At 47.8% G+C, this 23,903-nt stretch overlaps 1 protein-coding gene across 5 annotated transcripts in view; it reads right to left on the bottom strand.

The window, feature by feature from the left end:
• The window catches only part of CTBP2 (C-terminal binding protein 2), a 141,704-nt gene that overhangs the window by 15,360 nt on the left and 102,441 nt on the right, over window positions 1-23,903 (bottom strand). Inside the window, exon 1 of one of the 5 annotated variants that reach the window (XM_071564391.1) lies at window positions 1,147-1,286. The exons of the other annotated variants lie outside the window; for them this stretch is intronic. The gene's annotated coding sequence lies outside the window, so the exon portion shown is untranslated. Of the gene's footprint in view, window positions 1-1,146; window positions 1,287-23,903 lie in introns of those variants that run through there. 5 annotated transcript variants of the gene reach the window in all.

Raw genomic sequence — 23,903 nt, 5'->3', positions numbered from 1 at the left:
CTCCTTCCTCCTGCACACACACACACCCACACACCAAGGCGCCTGGGCTGACAAAACCAAGCCACACTCACACTGCTCTCCCTCTCACCCGGCTCATACAGCACGTTTGTTCTGCATGCGAGCGCTTCATTAAGGACGAGGTATGCCATGGAGCAGAAAGTAATTAAACAGCCAGCCACGCCCCCCCGAAATTCGGAGCCAGCATCGCACCATTAACCCTTTGGTGCTGCAGACCAGGGGAAACCACGAGCATCTCCTCCTCCACCCAGGCAATAACCAGCTCTCCCTGCCAAGAGCCTCCCAAATTCGGTGGCTCCCATGCCATCTGAGGCTGATTTTTGCCAGGAACCCCCCCCAAGACGTTCTTGCAAAGTTGGGGCAAGTATTGTTTGACACATATTTTCTTTAGGCGTTTTCAGCTGCCTGGGGGGGGACCCTGGCCAGCAGCGCAGGGAGAGCTTGCTAAGAGAGAGGGAGAGAAGGAAGGGTTTGTGGAGAGAAAAAAGCATTAAAAAAAAGCAAGGTTTTCAGTCAGAGAACTCCAACTCCACCCCGGCTCGCAGGCAGCGGCGCTTGTTGCTCGCAGCCCCGCGTATAAAGTGCTTTTGTTTCATTTTTAATACACAAAGCCTGCTTGTCCTTTCCTGCCGCTCCTCCCCTTTGCCACCCACTTGTATCCGATCCCAATGGCACCCCTGCCAAGAGAATTAGGGAGTGCTCCCTGCTAAATGGCAGCCTTTGTGTGACCGCAAGACGGCTGGTACTATCTCACCGAAACAAAAGCAGAAGCCATTTGCCTAATTCTTATTAATCTCAGTTGCCTACGCCACGCAGCATTAAAATAAAAAAAAAGGAGGGGGGAAGAAAAGAGAACAGAGGCTTTAAACATGTTTCCTTACAGTATATAGAAGTGCATCAAGCAGCGATCCTGACACTCGCCTGAATTACCCGCTCACTACCAAGTAGCTACAGTTTTACAGTCCGCTACACACTTTATTAAACAAACAGAAAAGAAACAGGAAATTTCCCCTTGCCTGGAAAATGTTGCCTCCACATTCTTCCTCTTATTAAAAACCACACATGGCAGTGGAGGAGGAGGAGGGAGGGAGCAGGAAGGGGGGGAACCCACACACGATAAAATACTACCACTTTCAGTGCGTTGCCTCTCCTTTCGTCTACGAGGGGGTATCTTCAAACAGGCGATCCCGCGGCCCACAGCTGCAACATCTCAAGACAAATGTCTCTTTGAACACGGAGGGAAAAGAAAAGGCTTTTGTGCCGAGCCCCAGAAGAATGGTCTGAAATTGCAAGAGGAGTTACAGTCACCTCTGCGCGGCTCCCAACTCTTCAGAGCACTCCCTCCAGACTTTGCCGAAGCTTTTAACTAATCGTAGTTCTTTCCCAGCCCTTGAATAAAATCATGTGAGTGCCAGCCAAAAAATCTTATGCTATGCACACTAAAGGGTTTGTATATGTCACAGTTGCTTTCCCCCCTTCCACTCCCCTCCTCCTATTGACTTGCACATACGGTGGGGTTTTTTTTCGAGTTGTCTCAAATGGATTTAATCTGTGCCACGCTGCGTTTTATGTTTGTTTGGGTTTTTTGCGTGTGGTTCTTTCTTTTTTTTTTAACTTAAAAATGAAACATGCCTTTCCATGCAGAGAGCACTGAAGGAGGCTCCAGAGCAGGCTGACAGCCTCGAGCAGCAGCATCACGAAAACAAACACAAAGCACTGGGGAAAGCAGGGCTGTGCTCATCTCAGCTGCACCCACAAAACAAGGGCCAAATTCTTTCCTGATATCTCAATCAAGTGGTTTTCAGCATCAGAAATGACATTTGATCACTGGCAGGATACATGTCATCTTGGAGACTTCCATCTCCTGGTCCTGCTCAGTTTGTCCCAAATAGGTAAAAGCAGCCCCACATCACTGTCCAAGGGAATGGCTGGAGCTGTGTCAGGGTAGGGTCAGGTTGGATCTCAGGAAAAGGTCCACCCCCAGAGGGTGGTGGGCACTGACCGGGCTCCCCAGGGCAGTGGGCACGGCCCCAAGGCTGCCAGAGCTCCAGGAGGGTTTGGATGATGCTCTCAAGGACAGGGTGGGATTCTTAGGGCAGGGCTAGGTGTTGGACTTGATGATCCTTGTGGGTCCCTTCCAACTCAGACTATTCTCTGGTTCTGTGACTGTCACCCCAGCCCCATCCTCCATTAGGATGCAGGGCAGGGCTGCTGTGGGACACGGCAAAGGAGGGCAGGATGTCCCTGTGCAGTGTCCCATCTCCAGAACATGGAGTGGGTCATGGCTTGGATCAGTTGTTTTTCCCTCTTTCCAGTTGCCACTGTCATTGCCAGAGGCAGCAACAGCCACAGACAACCTTCATCCAAGAAATAAGAAAACAATCTGCACCCCATGCCCATTTAATACCACCAGCACTGCATCTCCATGGTGTTGTTCCAGCATCATTTTATTCCCACCCCCCTGGTTCCAACAGCACCATCCCTCTCCTCTGCAGACTACAGGGTGTGAACCACCCAGCGCTGATCCAGGGAGAACACCTGGAAAAATGGGCACCAATCCCTTGGCACACACAGCCTGCTAACACACAAGGGTCCTGCTGACCCTGTCAGGTCCTTCTGGATGCCCAGGAGCATCCTGGAGTTGGAGGATGGGGCAGGAGAACAAAGGTTTATTACCTGAAGTTGGTACTGACTTGTAACATGGATGTCAAAAGACCCATCAGTCTCCCTAAAATCCAGTCTCACAGTGCAGGACAAAGGGGCTTAGGCACATCTCTCTCTTTAAAGTAGTGCCATTGCTTGAGCACTTCCCATTTCCCACAGATTTGCCGGCCCAGCCATCACTGCTGTGTTTTATCACAGAATCCCAGACTACTCTGAGTTGAAGGGACCCACAAGGATCATCGAGTCCAACTCTTCAGTCAATGGCCCACACAGGGGATTGAACCCATGACCTTGGCATTGTTACAACCAAGTTTTAACCAACTGAGCTGACCAATATTGTTACCAGCAGGAAAGCAGGAGCCTCAAAGTGCCTTCCTGAGGTGGCCAGGGGTCCCCATTCCCTGGTGGCCCAGGGCCACCCTCTCCATGGTCTGTAAACCAGTGCTGGTCCTGCCCCAGGGTACATGGAGGGGAAGCCTCTGGGGATCCACCCCTGTGGTCACAGGGGACACAAGGGGGGTGGTTTTGAGCTGATCACCTGCAAGCAGAAAGGTGAGTGGCCAAGGTGCCATGGAAGGTTTCTGTGAGCACAGGGATGTTTTGGGAAAGCACTGTGATGGTCCCAGAGGACCATCCTCCTCCACCACAGCGTGCTCACTAGTGATGCTCTTCCTCTCACTTAACTTTTCCTGGTAATAAATGCTTCTCATAATAAATGCACATGCAAGTGAAATAAGACACAACTCTTACCTCACACTTCGGGGAAAAAACCCAACAAACAGGTATTTACTGTTATTTCTAATTGCAAATACTCTGGAGGCACTTGGTACTGTGCAGACAAAAGCCACACAAATACACAGCAAGTTTAGAAAATTACTTCAAATGTATTTTTTATAAATAATCACAGCTTTTTCTGTTTTTTCCCTGAAGCAAAGGATCTTTGCCCCTGCCAGGATCCTGCCAGGGGAAGACTGCAAAATGTCCCTCAGAGGAAACCTGGGTGTTTGAACTGATGCTGGAGCTCCAGGCTGCTGTGGGGAAGGCAGGATGGCAAAGGGAGGAAACCCCCACAAGTTCATGGCAGTCCCTCCAGCAAGGGAAATCCTGTTACAGAGAAGCTCCCAAGCTCCACAGAGATGGGCAAAGAAGCAGCAGGATCCCTGTTGGAAAGGGAAAACATCATGCCTGCTGTTGGGAAGAGTCTGCAAAGCCCTGACCTCTCCAGCTCATTTCCTCCCATCAGCACACAGGAGCTGGATTTGGGCCAGTTCCCTTTTCAGAGAACTTTTCAGGACTTCCTTGAAGAAAGTATTTTTAAAAATTCATAGGAAATTCCCATACAAAACAATATCCTTATTAGCTGTTAGAAGCACTGTGGGTACAGTCCCCAGCTGAACTACAGCCCCAGCAGCCACAAAGAAATGCTCAGTTAAAATATAAATATAAATGGTATTTTCTTAACTCTTATTTGAATTCCTGCAGATACACACACCAGAAACTCCTTCTGTGTACCCCATTAAAGCACTGGGAAAAGTGCAATCCTGGGGCACAAAAGCCAAGCACAAGCTTTGCAAAACTCTGGAACACTTTTCTATGAAATAATCTCTGGGCTGAACTAAATCTCACCCAGGAACACTCCAGACACAGCTGCAAAGACACAAACTGGTATTAATGCAACAAAGGAGTAATACAATAGTAATGCATGGCCTGTGCTACATGTCCAGCTGGGAGTGTTTTGGTGATTCCCAGACAGTCAGGACGGTAAAGCCCTGCCTACAAACACCAACCACCCCAGGTCACAGGTGGGTTAAGGAGTGACTACAAGAGGAACTAAGCAAGGTCTGACTCCTCATGGCCACACAAGGCGATGGGAGACAGCGGTGTCTGAGGGATGCACTGGCCCCCAGGGCCATCCAGGGACCCTGAGGAGCAGGAGTGCAGAGGAGGGGATGGATGGATGGATGGCAAAACCAGGGAGGCAGGGGGAGCTGCCAGGGCATGGGAGAGAGACAGCAGAGCAGATGGAGAGGCCATATGGGGTGGTGGGGATGCTACCAAGAAAGCTGAAAGAAGCACCTGGGAGAGAAACTGCTTGTTCAGAGGAGCTTGGTTCCCTGTGTTCTTTTTTTGTAAGAGAAGGATGGGGAAAAAAGGGGAAAAACCCAGATAGGGTCAGTGTGATGGTTATGATTTAGACACCACACGGACCCTCAAACTGTCCCACCACCCAAGGCTCAGCTTTGCAGCTCCTACTAAAAAATACGGAGAAAGCTGCAAAAATCCCAACAAATTCTCTTTGAATGTGCTCCATTACCAAGCCCAGTGCAGGAAACAAATTCCTAGAGCTCAGTGGACAGCTTTCCTGACATTATCCAGCACTCTCTCCCCTGCTGCCACTTCAGCTGCAATATATATATCCTTATTTTTCAAGGGTGTGACGTTCACCTCCAAGCCACACATTCCAGACAAACGGCATCATGCAGGAGGGACCACATCCCACTGCCAGCTCTGCTCTGAGTCCCTCCCTATCCTCCTTATCCAGTTATCTTTCCCCTTCTATCCAAACGGAAACAAACTGCAGCAGTAAAAAAACCAGAAGAGCTGCTCCAGGAAATGGACAGCTTTCATTGTTTTGGATTTTCGTTGGGTTTTGTTATTTTTTTTTTAAATGTAAAATAAATAAACCCAAGGAGAAGGATGCTGCTGCCAGGGGAGAACTGCTGAGACTGGCCATCTGGGCAGGAGGATGCTCAGACTTCAAACTGCCTTGAGGGATTCAGAGGCTTTAAAGACATTTTGGAATATGAGATACAGAAATCAAGGCTAAAGACGAGCCTATTGATGGGCAGGGACAGCCCTGGCATAGGGACAGCCTGGAATTCTGGTGCCTGAGACCCCCCCCCAGACCAGCAGCAGAGCTGTCCACAACAGACCAGCATTATGGAGTGCACGCTTGGCTTTATCACACAGGCAGCCCCATGGTTTAGACTGGGATTTTGCCTCAAATTAAAAAAAAGGTAAACTGTCAAAGCCAGCACTTGGATCCAGTTTTGGGAAGCGAGAAGGATCCAGTCACACCAGCTGTCCTGTGTGCCAAATGCACCTTTGGAACTTGTGTTTGCACATGGATAATGGGAGATGCTGAGTGGAAAACAAAGAAAATGCCATGCTGGGAGATACTTGTAGGAAAAAAATTATGCTGTTACCCACTCAGGTTAGTTTTTCCCACTATGCTGGACAGAAAATGCTCTCAATCTTTCAAACAACATACACAGAGGGCTTCCTGTGTGCTGCTCTGCTTTCCCTGGCAATCCTGAGATCTGCTGGAGGTTCAGATCCCACAGGAGGGTCGAGACAGTGTCAAGGAGTTTCTGTCTCTGGAGAGATAGGACCTCTTTCCTGAGGAGGGAGCCTGGGCAGCCTCTTGGAAGATAAATCCTCATTTCCACGAGCACCTGTAGTTGTTCTCATCCCAAGTGAGAGGGGACAGAAGGGACAACAACCCACCGAGGATCCAGCCCAGGCTTTACCTCCTGCTCTTTCCATGAGGGCAGTGTGGGAGCCTTTGGTGAGAGCCCAGCTTGACGTCTGCAGGAGCCTCCCCAAAGCCACCTTTGGCCAAGCACAGAGTGCCAGGAAGGGCTGGCAGCTGCCTCAGCTCCTCCTGCACACCCTGCAGATGGACCAGGGAGCAGCCAAAGCCCTGGCCCGGGGCAAGGGATGGCTTCAGTCCTTCAAATCCACCCAGACATCCCCAGCGCCTCCATTCAAAGGGATGAACAGCACAAGAACCTCCAGCCAGGAGCAGTGACGTGCCCCAGCAGCCAGAGGAGCACATGGGCTGTCCCTGGGCTGTCCCTGTGCCCTGTGAGCCACACCATGTGTGTTCCCGGGGGCTCCTGCACAGCCTGCGCGCTGCTCGCTCGCTACGGGAGCAGAACGGTGAGCTCACTCCAAACCCACAGGTCCTGCCAAGGCCTCGTCCCTTCTAAGACCTACTAAAATAGCTCCTGGGCCCTTGCCAAGCTCACAAGCCCAGCTGGAACCGTCTGTTCAGTGACCCCACTGCAAGGTCATCCCTTCTGGAGATGGAGCAGCCACTGCTCAGCCTACGAACAGCAGAGTTCCTTGAGGGCGCTCAACCTCTGATAATGTTCTCCTCCCTCACATCCCCACCCCTCTTCCATGGCACAGGTTAAATGGAGGCAATCTCAGTCCAGAGAGGAAGAAGCCCAAGTACTGCCACGTTCCCAGCTTTTCTGCTGCCTAAAAAAGGCTCCTGCTTTGGCTGTCCTAGTTTTTCGCTTCACTGTTTTTAACATTTCTCTCCCCATCCCAGGCTGTATCTGGTGCTCCTCTGTGCTCCCCTCACACTCCTGGAGGAATTTGAGACCAGTTCCTCTCAGTGACAAAATGGAAGTATATGAGTGAGGGAATAACCCTGGAAAGTCCTGGGAGGTGATGAATGCCTGCAAATCCCACTCATTTCCCTAAGATAAACACCCTCACTTTCCTGTAGCCCTGGATTATAACTAAGTGCGAAAAACCCCCTAAATACCAACATTTGAAAGCACTTAAGTACACCTACTTGCTGTTAAAGTTGATTTGCTTTTACAACTAATGCTTTACAAGTCTATTGTAGGATTTTATCATGGTTACACTTTAAAAAAACAAACAGGGCACACGTTATATTCCTGTTGACACTTAAAGCAGCCCAGAACCATAAAAACAGAGCAAACAAAACTCCAGGCTTGGCAGCGACCACCAACCCCCTCCTGCTCTGCCAGGGCCAGCAAACAGCTGTGCTCCACCACTCCTGCATCCCAAGCATGGCCCCAGCCTGGGTGGGATGTTCCCAGAGCCAGAATACCCATCCCTGAGCTCCCCAGCTCCTGGTCCTTGTCCTCTCAGCCAGGGAAGTCCCTGAGGCCACCAAGAAACCCACCCTGGTGGAGGACAAGCATGTGCTCCAACTCAGCACTGTCTGGAACAACAGCCCCTCCCAGGATGGGGTGATACCCCCCAGGATGGGGCTGATACCCCCCAGGCACAGCAGCCCCTCCCAGGATGGGGCTGATACCCCCCAGGCACAGCAGCCCCTCCCTGGATGGGGTGATACCCCCCAGGATGGGGCTGATACCCCCCCCAGGCACAGCAGCCCCTCCCTGGATGGGGTGATACCCCCCAGGATGGGGCTGATACCCCCCAAGCACAGCAGCCCCTCCCTGGATGGCAGGATACCCCCCAGGAACACTGTCCAGGACATGCCAGCCAGGAAGGTGCATTGCCATGGGGTATCCAGGAGATGATGGCACCACACAGCACTGGAAAGATGGACAGAAGAACTGATTTTAGCCTTTGAGGAACAGTTTGCAGAGGGAAACTTTCCACCCAGTGGGGCTCCAAGCAACCTGGTCTGGCTGAAGATATCCCTGTTCATTGCAGGGGCTTGGACTTGATGACCTTTAAAGGTCCCTTCCAACCCCAGCCATGCAATGATTCTACAAATCCCAGTATTTTCTGGGGTTTTTTTTGTCAAAGACTGGTTATACCTCAGGCTGTGTTTCCCAGTCATGACTGCACTAAGAAGACAGAGCTCTGTGTGTAATGGCCTAGGAAAAATATTGAAGAGAAACTCACTCCTGGCTCCATGTTCCCTAACTAATATATTTGATTATTTTCAATATTGCTGTGAAGCTGCCTCCCCAAATGCATCAATGCAATGAAGAAGGATCCCACCCTGTGCTTGCAGACACCTCCCCAGAGGAGATGGGAAGCTCAGGGAATGGGGTGACAGGGGGTGCAGCACCATCTCCTGCCCTGAGCCACCTGCAAGGCTGCTCACTCAGCTGGAAAAAAAAAAATAACCCATAACCCCCCCACCCAGAGAAACCTCAATCTCTTTATCCAACTTCTGTGAAAAAAGATTTTAGAGATGCCACACAATACAGCCCTTTTTAGCTATTTGTGCCCTCGAGCTGTGCATTAATACGGCTGAGACTAAGCTGGATTGAGGGAATTTGAAATTGGTGTATTGGATGATGTAGAAGGCCATCAAAAGGGAAGAAAAATAATAAAAAAAAGCACTCAAAAAAGAAAAAAAAGGAAACATAACACAAAACTGGATTGCAGGCTGAAGATTTCATGAGGTCAGGGTGAACACACAAAGCCTCTCACTGGAAATGTTATTAATAATAACATCTTATCTCCTGGAACAGAGAAATTATCTTGATTAATAACAACACATTCGTTATTTACAAACTCCCACATCTTAGAATATAATCATTTAATCACAGTTTTTTCACACTGAGGGGAAAACAGTGGTGGTCAGAGCAGAAAACTCTGCGTATTAAATTCAACCTTCTCAACCCTCTGCCCTTGCCCCTCTGTGGGGTCTCCCTGGCTGCTCCCTGAGAGCATCCTCGAGGTCCAAAAGGCCTTGCAGGTGTTTCAGGAAGAAATCAGACCATGACCACAGAGTTATGAAGATTCCAGGTGCACAAAAGAACACACTTTTGAGCCTGAATGTAGAAATTTTGACTTCTTGGAATCAGAGAGTCCTTTAGGTTGGAAAAGCCCTCTGAGACCATCAAATCCCACTGTTCCCCTGGCACTGCCAAGCCCACCACTGACCATGTCCCCAAGTGCCACATCCACATGGCTTTTAATCCCTCCTGGGATGGGGACTCCACCTCTGCCCTGGGCTGGACCACCCTTTGGCACACACACATGACAGATTTCTATGTGTAAACTTCAAGCCAGAAAAAAAAAAAGTCTTTTGCAATTCAGGGGTATTAAATCTTTCTTAAAATGTCCAAATTAAACCAAATGAGGCATTTTTTGTCTAAGTTGCTTTTAAATTCAGTTCTTTCAAGTATCTGCTGAACCTTTTGAAAGTGAAATGAATTTTATTTTTAATGCAATGTGGAGTTGTGGAGATCTGAAGAAAAGCACATGGCCCCAGAAGCACATGTGGCTTTTCTAACCATACAAGTTGGTCTAATACAAGATATTATCTCTCCTTGCAAACCTTGCCTGGCTTCAGTTTTCCAGGCTGAATAAAGATAACAGAAAGTTTAATGATTAACTTTCCCATTCTGTATTTCCCCCCTTTATCAGCCTTTTCCTGGCCTCCAGCATTCCTGCCTGGCTGCACAATACAGGCTGCAGGTCTGGACAACAGCCTTTGGATCTGAACACGGCCAGAACAACCCCAAACTCTTCCAGAAAGGTCTCAAGTAACATCAGAGATGTGACTGCTCTTGGTACAGTGGAAAGAAGCTCCAAGTAAGGACCAGGGAGGAAGTTGTGGTGCCTCCACCTACCCCACCTCACCTTCCCTGTCCTCTCAAAGCTTTGGAGGCTCAAACAAACCCCTCCAGAACTTTCCATCCAGGCTGTTCTCGGGCCCTGCATGACCAACACACACCAGGAATGGGTGAGAACATACCTATCACTTTTCCTCATCATCCCAGACCCCAAAAACGTTCTGTGGATTAGTGATAATGCCCAGCCACACATTTCACATCCTGAATTGAGACAGGGGACCCAACTGAACACCACCACCAAATTCTGGGTACCAGAAGCACCCACTCACCCCGAGACCCTCCACCTGCCACCCAAGGGATGGTCACCCCAGCAAAGGTTTCCACGTGGGTTCTCTTGTGCACCCAGAGAGGGCTCGAGTCAAAGCAAGGTTGAACTCTCCTCATTGTGCAAATCCTGCCCCTGAAGCTGCTCCATCTTCACCTCTCTCACACCAGCTGGAGGGCACTCAGCCCTGTCAGCCCTCTGGTTTATGGAAACCACGTTCAATGTCCAAATATTTCACAGTTCCTTGGGCAACAGAGCTTGTAACCTCCCTAATTCATCATCAGTGTTTAAAATAGTATCACTAACAAGTAATGAGAGGTGAAACATTTATCTTAAACCAGAGCTATTTGAGTTACAATAATCTAGAAAAATCTTTGCCAATCTGCTCCATCTTCCAGCAGAAGAAATACACACTGCCTGGGTTTCATCCTGAAACAAAAATGAACACTGGCAGAGCAAGGGAAATCACCTACAAACACAAATCAACCTTTTCTCCTTGTGAGCCAGAGTAGCCCAGGGGGTGAGGGCACCATCACACTTCTCCTGTATTTATACAGCACATTTCATCTTCATTAATCCAGATAACACACTGGCAGATCCTTAGTTTTCAATTCCAAAAACAATGAGCTATTCCTGTGCTATGGCACTTCAACACCCACCTCTCCCCTGACCATGTGAGGCCCCACAGAGGTCTGACCACCACCCTGGAGCACCATGGATGATTCCCTGCTTCCTACCCTCCCATTCCCTTGGGAAGGGGCTTGTCCCAGCTCCAGGCTGTGTCCTGGGAGCTCCTGTGGCCACAGCACGGGGCACGAAGGGCCTCATCAAAGCACAGCCCTGTCCTTGTCCCCCATGGCCTTTCTCATAATGCAACAAGAGCTAAAGGAAGGAGAGCAGGATGCTGGAACAAAGAATTCCTGTGCAGAGCTGTATTTTCTCTCTGTTTTTCATGAGCTGGTGTTTTGGTGAATGAACTTCATATTTAAGGTGTCATTTCCTTGTGCATTGCTCCAGTGCAGCTCCCACAGTGCTGGGAGGCATTTCCTACAGGCATCCTCAGCACACACAGGGACAAATAAAACCCAGACTGGAGAGAAACTGCTCTTGAAACCACGTTAACTCTAATGGGCTGAAAATACCTTCATTTTTATGTCTCTGCACTATCAGGGAGAAGAAAGTCAGTGCTGATGCAGGTAAGCTCAGGATACAGGTTTATCTAATAATGTATACTCAAGATAGTGAAAAATACTTCACATTTGCCTACAGTTATAAACCTGTAAATCACACTGAATGGTATCTCTGCAGTAAGCTGTTTTCCTCCAACCATTTTCTATATTTCATTGGTTCAATAAAAACCATCACCTATCAACCCAAGAGCTGCAGCTCTACACTGTGTGGCTATTCCCAATTAATTGTTTTGGGTTTTTTAGTTTTAGAATTGTGCCCCAAACCCACCAAATCCAGGTGTGGCAAAATGAACTACCCAGGTTTCATTTCTGTGTTGGGAAGCAGGGAGAGTTTTGCACCAGTTTCAGAAAGCTGACAAAGTTTCCTGCCTGGCAGTAGAAAGCAGCTGGCAAAGAAGGATGGTGTCTCCATCTTTGTGCACCTGATGAGACCATGAAGGTTACAAACACACCAAGTGAACCAACCCAGTGTGCTGGGAAAACTCACGGTGACTTTAAAAAACAAGTTCCTGCAGCAACAACAATCCTGAACCACCCCTGGGTCCTGGGGGGACCAAAGAGCTGCCACTGCCTCCAAACCACCTCATTGGGCTGGGTCAGGAGGCACAGACTCCGTGGCAAAGAGGTGGAGTAAGACATGGTGCTGCTCACTGGAAGCATGTCCCAGTGTCACACACCAGTGTGCCTCTGTTTTCATCATCTCTCCACAAATAACTGAGAGAGAACTGCACAGTACTCAGTGGAACATATTCCTCTAATTGATACCTTTGAAAATAAACAAAATTTCAAAACCAAACATCCAATATTGTAGAAAAAAGTCCACAGCACATGGCCAGCTGATTTTCTTAAGAAGATTTCCACCAAACCCCTTTCCATTCAGTGGCTTTACTTTCAGCAAGAGTTCTCCCAAATCTCTCCCTGGTTCTCAGCCCAGCAAATGGGTCCCCTTCCTTGACCTGTTGTCCTCTCTCTGCAAACAGACAACTTCTGTGCCTATGTGTCTCCCTGGAACCCTCTTCCTTCAGAAGGAAAAAAGAAGGTGATTTTTCACTACAAACTTGGTAGAATTTCTTCTCAGCATTACAATTATGGAATTCTAGAATGGTTTGGGTTGGAAGAGACCTCAAAGATGATCCAATCCCAACACCTTGTCATAGGCAGGGACACCTCCCACCAGCCCAGGCTGCTCCAAGCCCTGTCCAACCTGGCCTTGGACACTCCCAGGGATGGGGCAGCCATAGTTTCTTTGCCCAACCTGTGCCAGGGCCTGCCTACAGGGAAGAATTTCTTCCTAAAATCTAACCTAAATCTACTCTCCTTCAGCTGGTGAACCCCTCATGCTGCCAAGCATGAGGTGCAGAGTGTGCTCAGGGATTCCTCCTGGCACATGCCTGGATTCAGGCAACCAACACGAGACTGCTCCACTGTTTCTGCCCCTGTCGGGCAAACAAACAAAAAACCAGTTGCTACTTCCTTGTGATTCACATGAGGAGTCAATGGGTTCAGTGTGGGGATCATTCAAACCAGCTGTGGCCACTAAAAGAATCCATTCTTCATTCCTGCGACCAGGCTTGCTAGAAAGTAGGGAGCAAATGTTCCACCCTAAATAGTTTTGGTCTGAGCACAAGAGAAGCTATTGGCAACAACAACATTGAGAGGAAGAACATCTTAGCATCAGGCTCAGATGCCTTGCAAATGTATTTGGTATCCTCTACCCCAACTGTATTTCGTTCTGCCTGTAACACACTACATGCTTGAACTGGCTCTGGCAGATTGCTGTGTCTTGATTTTGGCTACAAGAGAGCTCCCTTCCATATGGGACCTATCCAGGATGGAGAGCCCAACCCCAGATGAGCACCAGGCCACCGTGGCTCTCCACAGCAAAGCCAAGTTGTGCAGGAGTCATGGAATAATAGAATTCCAGAACGGTTTGGGTGGGAAGGGACCTTAAAGCTCATCCTGTTCCAACCCTCTGCCATGGGCAGGGACATCTCCCACCAGCCCAGGTTGCTCCAAGATCCATCCAACCTGGCTTTGGACACTCCCAGGGATGGGGCAGCCACAGCTGCTCTGGGCACCTGTGCCAGGGCCTGCCCACCCCCCCAGGGAACAATTCCTTCCCTGTATCTAATCTAACCCCACCATCTTTCAGTTTAAGAGTTCCTGCTGAGTGACAGACCAGGCCTGATCTGAGCATCTTCTCTGGGCTGACTGGCAGAAGCAACCCTGACAGAGTGCATATGTTCTGAATTTCATGTACTTCAGAAACAAAACAAGAAAAAACGTTACTGTGCTTTGCTGTGAAATACCCAAAGCACCAAACTGTGGCTGCATCGACATGGCATTGTCTCCAGGACTCTCCAGGCTGACAGGAGCAGCTGGCACACAGACACCTAGAGATGCCCATATTCTGCCCTCACACACCCAGGTAGTTTTGCACAGCCCAGTAAGGAATGTGTGTCTCCATCCTCTCCACCCAGTTATCAGCACAGCCTGAGCTGAGGACAATGCTCATTAACAAAAGATACAAGAGAGGATAATGACTAAAAGATAAAGATTTGCATTTATTAATGCCACAATATAAAGGAAATGATAAACCTCTGCAAGCTGAGTTTCTAATTTGGTCTTAATCTCAGAGGGTGTAGCTGTGCCAGCCCTGGCTGCCTCTCTGTCCCAGCCCTGTCTCCTTCCCAGTGGTCAGGACAAGCCTTTTCTCAAATCACAACAGCTGGCTGGAGCAACCCCCACCTCCCCTTTCTCACTATGACTTTCCCTTGGAGCATGATGACTTTTAAATCCTTTTAGGCTCAAAGCCCAGTAAGCAGTAAAGCCCAGCACAAAGTGGTATTTATTTCTCATAACTATTTTTTTTAATCTAAGAATCCAATAGAAAAATAACCTCAGCAGTATTTGTCATAGCCAGAGGTGGGTTTGAAGCTCTTACAAAGTGAATGTGCTGCTCAGTGCCTGTTTCTTACCAGAGTTAGAGGGAGAGCCTGCCCTGAGCCCAAGCTCCTGTCCTCCTCCAGCTGTAGTAAGGAGTCACTTCAAATCTTTTGGGGAGCTGGAAATCTTGGTAAGGACAAAGAACTCAAATGAACAGCCACAATGGCTGCAGAGTGGTTTCCTTAATTAGAAAACTGGCTGTGTTCCTAAGGAGGAGGAAAACAATTCTACAGACTGCCAAGGCAAAGAGCATGTAAAGACTGTAGCACATGTAGCTCTGGAGGAAGCACAAACTGGCTCTATCAGCCCCCCAGATCCTCCAAACTTGTAATTATTAGGCTGAAAACCAAGCATGGTCCTGCTGCTGAATCAGAGCACCACAAGCTTGTGAATATGACTTGGCCATAATTAATTCATTTTGACAAGGCTCAAAACACTCTCCAGGCAATTTAAGACACTGTAAAAAATAAGGAACTGACAGTTTTTGACCTCAAGATGTCAAATAGAGAACTGCTGTCTAGTTTTGATGAGCTGTCACTCCATCCCCTGGACACCCCTACTGCAGCTCAGCACTTCACATCACGGGCTGCAACCACACAATGTGATCCACAAGTTGGCTGGCACGTTCTCAGAGCATCAGCCAACCCCGTGTCACCAGCACCCCAGATCCTGTCAGTGCAGCAGCACTGCTGGGGGGGCAGACTTCAGAGATGGAAAACACCACCCAGGAAGGCTGTGTTGCTGTATCAAACAGCAGACCAGACCCCAAGCACAACAAACTCTCCAAGAAGAGGCATCTCAGAGTGTGCACATCTCTAAAACCAACACAGCGACAGGGACACAAGTACCTTTATAGAAAAGGGAAGAAAACTACAGGGAGGAAAACTGTGGCTTCCCCCTGGCCACACTTGGATCTGTCAATCCAACCAGTATCTGACACCTGTGATCAGAAAGAAGCTGATACCTGTCATGCTGAGACAACTGAACATCCTGCCATGGAAATTCAAACTCTCTGTGCCAAAACTGCACTCCCGGGGAAGTGGCAGTGAATGGGGGACAGGAAGGCAGCAGGAGAAAACACTCCTTGGCTGCAGCAGGAAAGCAACATGTTGGTAACTCTCCTAAGCACAGGACTCTGGCCAAGGAGAAACACGGGTCATGGACTGTTTCCAGGCATGCACTTGAGATGCTCTCACTGTAATTGAAGATGAAGCTGCAGCCTCTCAGTGCTGTGCAGGCTCCTGAGCACGGGAGGGTCGGGTGTTCCTGCTCCCAACCACCACCAGGATGGAATAAACACAGGGATCTGATGGGAGGGAGGCTGAGCAGCATGGCTGGGGGCTGCAGGCAGGTGAGCAGAGAGCATGGCAGCAGGAAGGCTGGGGTTTGGAGTGTGGCTCCAAAAGGAAAACCTCACAGGACACCCTTGGATCAGATCCTCTTCCATGCAGGAGATAAAAAGGGATCATCCCAAACTTGACAGGAGAAAATGGGTGTCACTCCAGGAGACCTCCAGAATTCCCTTACACTGACGCTCAGGAGCTACAGGTGGCTTGATAGAAAGCAGCAAAGCACAGGTTACACAGTGGTTATGAGAAAATTAAAGGGAAACCTTGGAATCCAGGTTTGTTTTTTTTCTTTTTTCCTTTTTTTTTTTTAAACCCAAACAATTTTAGCTTGCTATTTTGCCACATTCTGATTGAAAATGTTTGCTCAGACCCCCAGGGCTCACAACCCACTGATCAAACACACACTGTTGAATTTGTAAGGACTCAAGTCAGAGGATTTCCAGCATCAGGAAGGGTTGGAGTTACAGGCAAACAAAGCAGGCATGTAACTGCACCAATGTGAGAGGAGGAGTGCACAAAAAACCTGGAACACAAACATTTTGGGACTGTTACCAGCACTGTTCTTCCCAAGCATGGAATACTTTCCTAGAAACTGGCTACCTTGAGGGAACCCTCTGTCCCCTGCAGTATTTTGGTTGGCTTATGTTGCTGATTCCAGTATTTTCCCCTGTCTTCTGCCCTCCTACCTTCTCCCCTCCTCTCCCACTTCTCCAGATGTGTTGGCACTGGAGGAAAGCTGCTTCCTTTGACTCTGGGGCAGTTTCCAGCCTTGCCTACACCCAGTGGTGTGCACAGCTCTGAGTCTTATGAATACATTCAACAAACAGACAGGTAACAGGAATATTAACTCAGTCTGCCTAACAACTTCCCACAGTGGGACTTAAGCAAATTGAAGAATTCCCAGGAGACTGCCCAGAGTACAGCCAGACTGTCCCCATTGCAGGGGGCACTGCAGAGAGGAATCAGGTATTCTTGGCACTGGGAATCCATGACCAAACCATGAAACTACCAAAAGCTGGGTGGGAACTGCATTACAAACTCTTGTCCTCTCGAGTCCAGCTGCAGCTCTGGAGCCTGAGGGCTCTGGGAGGAGTGGGAGAGGCTCTGGGAGGAGTGGGAGAGGCTTTGCAGAAGGGACCAGAGCCTCAGCACTCTTCCTTACTGGCATCTGACGCCTCTTCCTTCCTGGAGCAAAAGCAGCTCGTTGTCCCCCCAGGAGAATGGTGGAGCATCTCCTTTGGCTCTCACCAAGTGCTCTGGACCTTTCTCTACCATAAGCCACCTGTGCAACATGAATTTCAAACTGCAAAACGTCTTGGGCATTGAGTCTTGTGGGAGCCCAAGTTGTTTCCCCCAATCCTTCTGTGGGATCTGTTTCCACCTGTCTGTGCCGATGGGTTTGCCCTCTCCACTGTGAAAGGCCCCTCTCCCTTGATCCCAATCCTCTCTCTCCCTGCCCCAGCCCTCCCGTGGGCTGCACACCAGAGCACCTGGATGGGTACAATGTCCAGGTTTGTGTGCTCAGCACCACTCCTCTCCCAGTGCCACCCCTGCAAAGGACAGAATACCATGGCCATGCACCACCAAGTGCCACTGCTGTGCCAGGCACAGGAGCCATGGTAGGATGGGGCTCCCCTTTGCCTTTCCCAGGACAAAGCTCACCCACTATCATGAAAGAGAAACTCAGTTTCAGAGGCAAGCACAAGTTACAAGCCACATTTCCTGCATGCAGTACATTTAGCAGATGTGGTGCTTAGGGATGTGAATGGTTTAGTGATGTCTGTGCTGGATTCATGGTTGGACTCGCTCATCTTAGAGGTCTCTTCCAGACTTAAGGATTCTATGATTCTACTCCCAACTTCCCAAACTTCCTCCTGTCCATGTGCCAAGGACAGGACAAGGTAGCAGAATGATTTCTGGATTTCTCTCACAAACCTCTCACTGCTCTCACTGTGAGGTCACCAGGTGATTTTTACTTAGCAAAGCACCTGTTTTTCACCCTGAGCACTCCCTCCTCTCTGATAAATATCTCTGTTTACAGTCTGGGGCTTTGTCATATCGAGCTGTGACCAAATTCATTATCCCCACATGCTCCTGTTGTGTCAATATTATATGATTCCCATTTTTCTTTCTCCTCCTCAACTGCTACCATGATTCCCAGAGCCATTAGCTCTCTCAAGTGACCTCCTTTGCTGTGTCGTAGCCCACACTGTCACTAATCTTAAAATTAGCCCAAACTACACACAGACAAGACACTTCTGACATATTTTCTGCTATTTCTGAGGATCATCTTCAAACCCCTCTGTAAAACAGACAGCTCTGCCCTTCCCACCAGACTCCCATCATTCCTCCTCCTCCTCCTGGGAAGAGCCACTGGTCCCTGCCCTCTGTTCCTGCTTTTGTGGTGGAACAGCCACCTCCCAGTTCTCTGGACACTTTCCATGATTTCTGGACAGATTTCCATGCTAATGCTCCAGACTTGGTGGAGTTCAATCAAGTCACAAGTCTCACTTTTTGCTCTTTCCCAGCTACCACTCAGCTGTGCCTGGTGAAGCAGTTATAGCAACCAAGCCCTCCAGAAGGGTCAAAAAGGCACAATAATTTATCAATCAATCTTGCACCCTCTCTGCAGCAAAGCACAGTGGGTCTGTATGCCTGAAAAATTTTAATTTTCTGAGTAATTTTTCAGACTAGATAATGAATAGGAGCAGAAGGGAGTCTGACACATCACAGTTTCAGGCTGAGCAAACCAAAAACAGACTAAGTTGCCTCATCAGAATAAGAATGGGAACATGATGATTTATTATGAAAATATCAGAAATTAAGAAAAAAGAAACAACCAACCATATGTACTCTTTTAAATGGCACATGCCCAAAGCAGATAGTTGTTAACACACAACCACTACTGCACCTCAAAGACCAAGCAAAAATAACCCAAAAATGAATAGCCAACAGCAAACTGAATAGTCAGCATCAGTGTCAACCTGTACCATATTTAAAGCAATTTGAGCTTCAATAATTCAATGCAATTTAATTTGCTGGTAGTAGGAAAGGTGGAATTTGTTTTTCTTCCAAAGGATGACGTGGATGGATATCCTATCTCTGTAAGGTACACCCCAGTTTGTGGTAAGTGCTGGGCTTGAGGCCAAACACACAAAACACACACACAAAGCCTTGGTGTTCTCCAGATCAGACCCACAAACCACAGAAACCAAGATCAGGCAAGAAATCTTCCAGCTGAAACCGAGACACATCACTGGTATTTATTTTACCTGCAAACTCTCTACTAGAATTTTGTTTCAGGAATTTCCAAACTTTCAAGTGTTTGGTGGAATTCCCTTTTGTGCCTTGCCTCCTAATAACAGTCCCAGTGCTAATGACCCAACTCGGGAGCATACAGAGGGAAAACAGAGAGAGCTTCATGAAATATTGATACACACTTGGAAAATTGACAATTATCTCCAGAGCTCCTTGGTAAAACCTGAAAGCAAATAAATAGCAAACATTTCCTGTACTCATTAAAACACTGGAAAACAGAGAAAGGAATCTACTCATTATCCATTTGACAGATCTATCCTATTATTTTTAACAATGCACAGACACTCATTGCATGAAATGTACCGTTTCTCTTGCTTAAAGAAACCGTTGGGTTTGTAGATCTAATTCTAAGAAATGCAATAAAAGTCTGTGATGTTGAGCTGATTCCTTTTGCAGAGGAAGGTAAAATCCTTCCACTGAAATCAATGACAAAAATTACAATTTCTCAAGTGGAAGCAAAACCTCACTCACTGCCCTATTTTGGAAGCTGCTTGTCCAGAAAGAGTCTACAAAAACTAGAGATCCTCATTTTTTTGGCCTTTCCCATGGAAGCTTCAGAAACAGGAAACTGGTGTTAAACAGAGGTGATGAGCCAGAGTGTGGGGCTGCTGGTCCACGAGATGTATCTCTGCATCCTGCTTGTCCTACACCAGGGAGATGATTCACTGGCCAGAGCAGAGAGCCTTGTGCTGCTTTTAAGTTGAACGGCAAATCCAGAGAAAACTTTCCTTGCTGAACAAATACAAACCCTCAGGGGGAAACTTCCAATGCAGAGCAAGACAGGTTGCTCAGCATGGCCTTGGTGTTATCAGTAATTAGCAGTTCTGGTTTCTGGACCTTTTAGTTTGGACTGCAGATAAAACAGAACCACGATTGCTGTGGACAAAAATGAAATGGGAGATGAAGATTCTTAAGCCAAATGTTTCAGCTGGTAAGGTAACAACTCCCACTCTCAAACAGATCCACTCAACATGAACTCAAAGACAGGGAAAGCTCAACAGGAAAGATCAATGGGAATTGCTGGCCAAGTGGGGTAACGAAAGCTACATTTCAGCATTCCTGATCACTTCGGTGTCCCAGCAGGATGGCCGAGATACCAACACACCAAATACTCTCTTTTAGCTTTAATAACACTAATCAAGTTTGCTTTTATCAACAAAGCAAAATACATGATGGGCATGAACTATTGTACTTTTTCAACATTTATTTAAACCTTTATAACAAAGCATTCAGAGGAAGGCAGAGAAGACAACAAATGACTGTGTGTGACATCTCCCTACCTGGCTTTTTTTCCACTCAGTGGGTAACAGTGAGAGACTCCAGTAAGAGACTGGGCCATCCTAAGAAAAGGCTGATAATCTATAGGGTCAGTAAGGGAGTGTGTGGGAGGCAGCTTGAAACCGCTCAGGGATTTGCAGTGTTAGAACAAGTGTCAGGAAACGTGTCAGGTTAAGAAGACCAGCAAGGAAAGCAGAGGGGCAGCACCAGGTTCTTGCAACCCATCACCGTCTGACTCCCAACGCTCCCTGGCAAGGAGGCAACACACCTGGAGATACCATTGAAACATCTGGAAAGTCCATGCCAAATGTTTCAATGAGACCTCAGTTCTGATCCTCTTTTTCTGACTCTTTTCATGGAAAACATACCCTAAATTATTTATCAGAGTGTTTGCTGTCTAAGCAAAGTCCCTTCTGCTTATTTACTTGCCAAGCCAGTACGACAGGCTTGGAAATAATAAACTGCTCGATAACCAAAACAAGTCACTTCTGGCAAAAAAATGACGGCTGGAGAAGCACAGATCCAAATGGATGATGACTGAGACACTGATTGTATTTCTGAGAGTTTTTCTCCCCATTTTCATGTGTATATATATCTGCACAAATAAATACAACACAAGAATGCCATCTTGGCTGTTCATACCACTGTTTACCAGGGATGGCCACCAGCTCCAACCATTCAGGTAAGCTCTGCTGGTTTCCTTCTTACAACCACAACCTGCTTGTCTCTCAGATTACAGAGCCTAAACCACCCTCTTCCCAAGCTTTTGGGAACTGCAGGAACAGCACTGGTACTGTCACTCTTCTCCCAGCCCCTCCTTGCCTGCCTCTGCTTTCAATTACAAGATGATGTGACAGGACATCTGCCTTGGCCATCCAGCATTTGCTGGTTGAGATGCACCCCAAGGCCTGGGGTGTGCCAGGAGGGAATGCCACGGGAGGGATGGGAACACCAGCCTCCAGCACTGACACCACTGCTGGCAGTGCCAGCACGGGCTGTTCCAATGCAGAGGCTCGGGCACCTGGTGGGGATGTGGTCGTGCTGCCCACACTCTGCAAACAAACAGTGGAATTTATGCCTGGCAAATGAGGGGAGGCCAAGGGCTTCCAAACTCCCTGAGACCTGGGGCAGCCCTGCAGCTGGAAGCCCAGCAAGGGGCAGAGGTGGCCCTTGCCGGGCGGGCTGTGCCACCGGGCCATGGCACACACGGCTAAGCCGATTGTTGCCCCGACAGCCGCTGCACTGGGGAGGGGCAGAGGAGGCAGAGCCAGGCACTAATCCCCTCCATCTGCTCTGGAGCAGCTAATGGGATTGGGAGTGCAGAAGGCAAGGCCCCCAGCACTGGGCAGGCCAGGCACTCCAAAACCTCCTGTGTGTCCCTGACAAAGCTGCTCGGGCACAGAGAGCCCCACTCTGCCCAAACCCTCCTTCCCAAGGGCTGCCCTCAGCCAGGGCACCCCTGCCCAGCACCTCTGCTGCACAGCAGGCACTGAGTACTGGAAAAACATGAATCCCACCCCCCAGAAGTAACATTTCATCTTTAACAGAACACTACAAACAGCAGAAAAAAAAAAGACATTAAAAATTAGCTTTGTTTACCAAAAGCCAGCAGAACACTGTTAATGTCAGGTTTTATTTAGGTGCAAAAGTCAAAAGCTCAACTGCCAGCTGCCATCTATAAACCTTACTAATACCAGTCCTAGGTCTGCAACATTTATTCTCTGTATCAGGGGCTCAATGATGTTGGTCTTCTGCTTTTCAAGGATTCAGCTCAGCATCTACTCTGCTTTTAAAATAAGAGGCAATTCAGTTGTGCAGCATTTTCATTAAACTGGGCTGTAGTGTGATGCTGTGAGAATGCCAAGGAGAAGAAATATAAAAAATGTTTAATACAATAATGATCAGAAACCTTTAAATTTTTTTTTCCCTCTGTGAACACAAAGTTTGTAGCTATGGAAACTACTTATGAGAAAGCTAAAAAAAATGTCAGCAAATATAGTCAGAGAATGATCTGGATATATGAAAGTCCTAACAATGCTCGAGAACTAGAGACACAGGGTGACAGAAAAGTGTAAATTGAAGATGACAACACTTGAGTGTCTGACAACACGTTCTCCTCCGACAGGCCAAATTCATTTTCATTGCCACGGCACTGAAGTCAATGAATTGCAACTGGAGTGAGTTTGACACTTGATATTGCTTTTGATAAAACCATTATAAAAAGCGTATTTCAACCTTTAAAAAAGTATTTTAGAAGTGTGTTCTCTGCAATCAGTGAATTGTATGTGCACATTAGCCAAGATAGTCAGTGTTATATATAACAAGGTAGTGAACAGCACATCTCACACGTTCTGTTCTTCAGCCACTCACCCTGCTGAGGTGGGCAGTGCTGATGACTTCAATTTCATCTCAATCTGTGGTTTTATATGGAAGTTACAATCCCAGCGAAGTCATTACTCCATGGTTTTGTTGTCAGTGAACACAGTGCTCATTTACTGTTCCTAGAGTAACACCTGAGCTGGGAATGGCTCCAAGGACATGCTATGGTCTGTCAGGTCATTGTGCAAATTAAATCAGATTTGTTCAGTACTTGGAGCTTTCTTTGGTGCTGTTTCAGTCTGGACTGTTAATTGAGCTGCCTTACATGTACACATTGCGATTACATGCAGAAAACACAAGGAAGAAAACCTGGAGTTGATTTCTGAACCATCCACTCTACTGGGGCAAAGAATAAACCAACATCAACAAATGCTCAGGAAACTTCTTCTGTGTATCAAATGCCTTGCTAAACTCTGCCCAGAGAAAGCTATGGCAATTGAGCTTAAATTAATTAGCTCAAAAGCATTAATAGCTTAAAAGAATGGGCAAATGTTGCTCCTTTAACCATCCTTGATGGGCTCTTTCAATCACCCCAGAACAACCACCAAGGCTCTTGCTCCTGTGTCCTGTCCTCTTTGGGGCTCCCCACATGAAGTTTCAGCCTGCAATGACACATGTTTAATTCAGTTTTATCTGTCACAGGGTGGAAAATACCAATAAAAGGCATCACAAAGAAGTGTTAAAGAGTATAAGCAGAGCTGAGCTAATCACAGTGAAAGGCATTTCTATCTGGGCTCTAAGCTGATAAAAGAGAGGATGAATCCCCTTCATGCTGGACAGAAAGATGTGTCCAAGGAAGGCAGCTGCCCTCCACCTGCCTTTCCCTGCTCAGGAAAAGGTCAGGCTCTCAACCAAATTTTACAGCCAACTAACTTTGCTCCTCCTTCCTGATGACACCCACCCAACTTGTACGGGGCAGCCCCACACCTCATTCCCATGGGAAGCATCTTCCCCTCTGTGATCATTTGCTTTCTTATCTTCATGTGTAAACTAGAGCTTTAAAAACCATCCAAGACACATATTTGCAATGAATCACCGTTCCCCAAGTCCAGCATCAGAAACACAAGTCTGGACCAGCCCCTGTTTGGGAGAAGTCCAGGCTAACTACAAGAAAAATACATGACTTGTTATCTGCCAACTGCTTTAAGACTAAAACATTGGATTAAAT

The sequence above is a fragment of the Pithys albifrons genome, chromosome 9 (assembly GCF_047495875.1).
Source record: "Pithys albifrons albifrons isolate INPA30051 chromosome 9, PitAlb_v1, whole genome shotgun sequence".
In the NCBI taxonomy this organism is placed as follows: domain Eukaryota; kingdom Metazoa; phylum Chordata; class Aves; order Passeriformes; family Thamnophilidae; genus Pithys; species Pithys albifrons.
The sequence above is the reverse complement of the archived record's forward strand: the minus strand, read 5'-3'. Positions and strand labels throughout refer to the sequence as shown.